The sequence below is a fragment of the Penaeus monodon genome, chromosome 2 (assembly GCF_015228065.2).
Source record: "Penaeus monodon isolate SGIC_2016 chromosome 2, NSTDA_Pmon_1, whole genome shotgun sequence".
NCBI classification, from domain to species: domain Eukaryota; kingdom Metazoa; phylum Arthropoda; class Malacostraca; order Decapoda; family Penaeidae; genus Penaeus; species Penaeus monodon.
This window is the reverse complement of record NC_051387.1, coordinates 56,811,345-56,817,576: the sequence shown is the minus strand read 5'-3', so window position 1 is coordinate 56,817,576 and position 6,232 is coordinate 56,811,345.

Genomic DNA, 6,232 nt, shown 5'->3' with positions numbered 1-6,232 from the left:
GAAAGATGGAAGTGAGTGGGAACGAAGAGACGGAAAGGAGGAGGAACATATGGAGGAGGAGGAGGAGAAGGAGGAAGAGGAGAAGGTGTAGGAAGAGGAGGAGGAAGAGGAGAAGAGGAAGGAGGAGTAGGAGGGTGAAGGAGTGAAGGATAAAGAGGAGGAGTAGGGGGAGAGGGGGGTGAGAGGGAAGGGGGGCAACGGAAGCTAGCGATGGCGAAGGGTCAGAGGTCGAAGATGCGGGCTGGCAGGAGGGAGCTTCTTCTTTAAGGAAGATTTGTGCCTCTCTCTCTCTCTCTCTCTCTCTCTCTCTCTCTCTCTCTCTCTCCCTCTCCCTCTCCTCTCTCTCCCTCTCTCTCTCCCCCCCCTCCCTCTCCCTCTCCCTCTCCCCTCCCTCTCCCTCTCTCTCCCTCCCTCCCTCCCTCAGTGCCTCCCTCCCTCCCTCCCTCCCTCAGTGCCTCCCTCCCTCCCTCCCCGTCCACACGAGAAACGGATTTCGAGGAGGTCCTCTGGGTGGTCCGGGGCGTGGAGTCCAGTTCCTGCGTAAGAGGGGGTTGAAAGGGGGGGATCAAAAAAGGAGGTGGAGAGGGGGGTGGGGGGAGGGGAGTGGTGGTAGGGGGGGGGGCGTCAAGGGGAACTTCTCGATGCTTGGGGTGCGAGATCGTGGGGGGGTCGAAAATGGCGGTTTTCGCGATCGTCGTGAGATTGGGTTTGGTTGGGGGGGGGGAGGAAGGAGGGGAGGGAAGGGAGAGGGAGTTGGGAAGGGGGAGTGGTAGTGGGGGGGTCATAGGTCGGGATGGGGGAGGGGGGGGAAGGAAAGGTGGGGGAAGAAGTAGGGGGTCAGAAACGGGTGGGGGAGGGGGGGAACACTAAAGGTTATATGGTTGGAGTTCTAGTGCCTGGGTCCTTGATTGATTGCGATTGGGTGCGAGTCGTTTTTTTCTTTTTTCTTTTTTTCTTTTTTCGTGGAGGGATGCAATTGCGAGAGAGGCTCAGCGTGGAAGGGAAGGGGAGTGGGGGAGGGGGAGACAAACAGACAGATAGACGCATAGAAGGATAAAGATAGAGAGAGAGGAAAAGACACACATAGAGGGAGGGAGTGGGAGACAGACAGACAGACGCATAAAAAGAGAACGATAGAGAGACAGAGGAAAAGACACACACAGAGGGAAGGGTAGACAGACAGACAGACACAGAGATTTGTCTTTTCTCGCTTGCCTCAAGGACCCTCTTCCGCGTCCCTCTCCTCTCTTCGCCTCTCTCACTTTTTTTTATACCAATCTGTGGCAGATGAATGAGAACGAAGCTTTTCACAGTGCAAGGGATGTATTTGGCCGGTTTCGATGAGATTTCCGTCAGAAATACATGAATGCGTGTGTATTTTACCTTTCTCACTTCGTCTTTTCATTACTCAGCCCTTTTCTTCCTCTACCTTCTCTCCTCATCTTTCTCCTCCTCCTCCTCCACCTCCTCCCCCTCCTTCTCCTCCTCTTCCTCCTCTTTTTCTTCCTCCTCCTTATCCTCCTCCTCCTCCTTATCCTCCTCCACCACCGTCTGTCCCCCGATCCCCCCCCCCCCCTCCCCTCCCCTCCCCTCCCCTCCCCTCCCCTCCCCCTCTCCCCCGTCTTTCCCTTGGGTGACCCGCGGCCTCCACAGGTGACCATGTTAACAGTAGTCAGTATGCAACAAGGCGGGTTTTCTCCACGTTGATTCCGGTGCAATTTAGATTCTGTCTTGTTCACCTTGTTTTTTTTTGTGTGTGTTCTTTTTCGTTTTTTTCCATATTCTCGTTTCATTTTCTGTTTTTTTTTGTTGTTGTTGTTTTCTGTTTCTTCTTCTTCTCTTCTTTTCCTCATCCTACTCCCTTTTCTCTCTGTCCTCCTCCTCCTCCTCCTCCTCTCTTTTCCCCTCGTCGCCTCTCTCTCTCACACACTCCTGCTCACATTTCTGTTCCTCCTCTTTCTCCCTTTTCCCCGTCCTCTGTCTCCTCCTTTGCTTCCTCCTTGTCTTCTTCTTCTTGTTTCCTCCTCCTCTCCTCCTTCTCGATCATTCATCTCATCTCTCATCATCATCATCTCATCATCTCATCACATCATCTATCATCATCATCATTCATTCATCCTCATCTTCATCATCATCATCTCCATCACATCATCTCATCATCATCATCATCATCATTCATCTCAGCTTCATCATCATCTCTTCTCATCCATCTCATCACATCTCTTCATCATCATCAATCTTCATCATCATCAATCTTCATCATCATCAATCTTCATCATCATCATCTCACATCTTCTCATCATCATCATCATCATCATCATCATCATCATCATCATCATCTTCCTCCTCCTCCCCCCCCTTCTCCTCCTCCTCCTCCTCCTCCCCCTTCTTCTTCTCCTTATCCTCCTCCTCCTCTTTCCCCTCCTCCTCCTCCTCCTCCTCCTCTTCCTCCTCCTCCTCTTCCTCCTCCTCCCAAGACTTTCGTGGCGTGACGCTGGTGCAGGAGAGGAATCCTGAAGGAGAACCAGAGTATTAGGAAGGTAGATTTTGCATCCCCCCCTCCCTCCCCAACCCCTTCCCCACCTCCTCACCCCTCCGGAGATACCACTTGCCTCAGCAGCTGTTCCTGTGGTGGGGGGAGGGGTCTAGAGAGAGAGGAGGAGGGAGGAGGGAGAGGAGGGGGAGGAAGGGAGGGGGGAATACAAAGGGTATGCGAGGGAGAGAGAGATGAGAGAGAGAGAGTGTGAGTATTATATATATATATATAGATATATATATTGATAGAGAGAGGGGGTACTTTAGGATGAGAAGAGGGGACGAGAGCGAATGAGGGGGAGACGAGATGGGCAGAGAGAGATGAGGAAGAGAAGAGAGAAGAGAGAGAGAGGGGGAGGGACCCACAGGGGGGGGAGCAGGAGGAACAGGAGTGGAACTTGGGAAGGGAGGGGGAGGAGGGATGAGATGGATAAGAGCATACTGTGCAGCTCCTCTCTCTCTTCTCTTCCTACTTCTTTCTCTTTGCTCTTTTTATTTATTTGTTTGATCTGAACCGTATATTTCTCTCTGTATCGTTTTTTTTATCTTCTTCCTCCTCCTCCTCCCCTTCTTCCCTCCCTCTCTATTCCCCTGTCCCCTTCTTGAATCCTCCCTATCCCTCCCTTATATATATATATATATATATATATATATATATATATATATATATATATATATATATATATATATATATATATCCTTTCTTTCTTTTCTTTTCTCTCCCGTATGCGTGCGATCCCCTCCACCCAGAATCAGCTGTCGCGCTGGCCGTCTGTTCGTGGCAGAAGAGGCTTCGAGAGGAGCCTGAGTCTGAAGCTTAGTTCTGAAGCTTAGGTCTGAAGCTTAGGTCTAACACTGAGGTCTTTGATGTTGTCGGTGGTGACCTGGTACGCCCCTTCCCCCTCCCCCCTCTCCCCTCCCCTGCTCACGCCCTCACTTCGCCTGGGAGTTATGTCAGAATGGTGTGACCTGATTCTTGGTTATATATATTTTTATCGTTTTCGTGTGTGTGTGTGTGTGTGTGTGTGTGTGTGTGTGTGTGTGTGTGTGTGTGTGTGTGTGTGTGTGTGTGTGTGTGTGTGTGTAGTTCATTGTTATTTTTTTCTTCATTTTCAACTTTCGTTCCTCTGTTCTTATTTCTTTCATTGTCGATATTGTTTTATAAAAAAAATAAATAGTCCAGATTGAATCCCATTCTTCGACAGCCAATTTCGCGACAAGTATCACGCGCTTTTGAGCAAGCAACAAAGACATGCAAAAATTGCTTTCTCGTGCAATTTTTTTTTTTCTTTCTTCTTCCTCTTCTTTCTTCTTCTTCTTTTCTTTCCTTCTTTCTTCTTCTTTCTTTTCTTATTATTATTATTATTATTATTATTATTATTTTCTCCTTCTTCCTCTCCTTCATCTCCTTCCTCTTCACCATCCACTTCCTCTTCTTCTTTTCCTTCCTCTTCTTCCTCCTCCTCTTCTTCTTCTTCTTCTTCTTCTTCTTCTTCTTTTTCCCTATCTTCTCCTTTCTCCTCCTCCTCATTATCCACTTCTTCTTCTTCGGAAAGTATCGCAATTTAGTGCCTTTGTTTACGCGTCGTCTCAGAGGGAACGGCAAGATAGCGCTGTCCCTTTGCGTTGGTGGTGCGGTTTCGAGGGAATTGCTTTTGCGCTCTCGGGAGGCTTGCCTGCGTGTTGCTGCTGCTGTTGTTGTTTTTTTGCAATAATGCTGATGATAGTAATAAAGATGATGATGATGATAATAGTAATAGTAATAATAATAATAATAGAATAATGATAATGATAATAGTATTGTTATCGTTATTATTGTCCTCCATCCCCCCTCCTTCCCTCCTCTCCATCCGCCCTCCTCCCCTCTCCCCCTAGCCTCTCCTCCCCTCCCATCTCCACCTCCTTCCCCTTCCTCTCTCTCCCCCTCCCTCCTCTCCCCCTAACCCCTCCTCCCCTCCCATCTCCACCTCCTTCCCTCCCATCTCCACCTCATTCCCCTTCCCCTCTCTCCCCCTCCCCCTCCTCCCCTCCCCTCTCTCCCCGTCTCTCGAGGATGAGGTAATGGGGTTTCATAAGCAGGGGAGTGTGAAAGCGGTGCCGAGGTTGGGTCATATGGGGTCAGCGTGGGGGTGGGGGGAGGTGTGGAGGGGGGGGGGGTGAAGGTCAGAGTTTGCACGAAGAGGGAGGGAAGGAAAGGTGGGTGAGGAGGAGGAGGAGGAGGGGGAAGGAGAAAGGAGAGAAATTAGGAGGGAGAGGAGGAGGGGGGAGAGGGAGGAGAGAGGTGAGGAAGAAGAAAAGGGAGCTAGGAAAGAGGAGGAGATGAAGGGGAAAGAAGAAGAAGAAGAAAAAGATGATAATGATGATGAAAAGGGTAGATGCAAAGCGGTGTTGAAAGAGAGACAAAGAAATGAAGAGAAGGTAAAAGTAAACTACACAATAATTATAAAAAAAAAAGAATTAGCAAACATGCCAAAAAAAGAAGCACAAGACAGAAAAAAAACACGAAAATAAATCCTGCAATATTTTTAAAAATCCAAACAACAAACAAACAAAAAAAGAGGAGAAAAAGAACAAAAGGAATAACGAATAACGCGAAAGACAGCAACAAAAAGAATAACACAGTAACGACCCGAAGAGACGAGTGATTCGGACGAGGAACGGAGGCGGCGACGAGGGAGGAGGAGGGGAAGGGAAGAGGGGGGGAGGGAAAAAGGGAGGAATGGATGAGGGGGAGGGGAAGGGAAGAGGAAAAGGGAAGAGAGGGGGGAGGGAAAAAGGGAGGAAGGGGGAGGAGGAGGGAAAGGGAAGAGGAAAAAGGGAGGGAAGGGGGAGGAGAGGGAGGGGAAGGGAAGAGGAAAAGGGAGGAAAGGGGAAGGGAAGAGCAAAAAGGGAGGATGGAGGAAAGACGTGAAAAGGAGGAAGGGGGAAAGGGAAATTCAGGATGGGGGGGGGGAGGGAACGAGGGCGGGGGTGAAAAAGGGAAGAGGAAAAAGGAGAGGACGAATGAAAGAGGGAGAGGGAAGAAGAAGAGAGAGGAAGGGAGGAGTGGAAGGGAAAAGTAAGTGAGGGACAGGTGAGGTCAGAGTGAACGTGTCCAAGCTTAGATACTGCGTGATTTTTTTTTTTATAAGATTTTTGTATGCGTGTGTTCTGTGTTGTAGTCACGCTCACGCCTACGCCTACGCCCACGCTCGCACGCAAGGACGCACGGGGGGAGGGAGAGAGGGAGAAAGAGAGAAAGAGAGAGAGAGAGAGAGAGAGAGAGAGAGAGAGAGAAAGAAAGAAAGAAAGAAGAAAGAAAAGAAAGAAAGAAAGAAAGAAAGAAAAAGAAAAAAGAAAAGAGAGAGAGAGAGAGAGAGAGAGAGAGAGAGAGAGAGAAAGAGAGAGAGAGAAAGAGAAAGAGAAAGAGAGAGGCGGGATAAACAGACAGACAGACATACAGAGACAAAAATAAAACCTATGTAATTATATAGATAAATAATAATAATCATCATCATAATTCCACGATTCCACGCAATTTCGAACATACACCAAAGGAAGAAATGAAATAACCGATGGCGAGATAAACATGGATAAAAAAAAAGAAAAAAAATGTTAACGTGATTTGATGATCAGGGATGTGTGCGCACGACGAAGTGAGCGAGGAGGATTTAAAAATAAAAAAGAGAGAGAAAATCTAGTTTTTACGAAAAGAAAT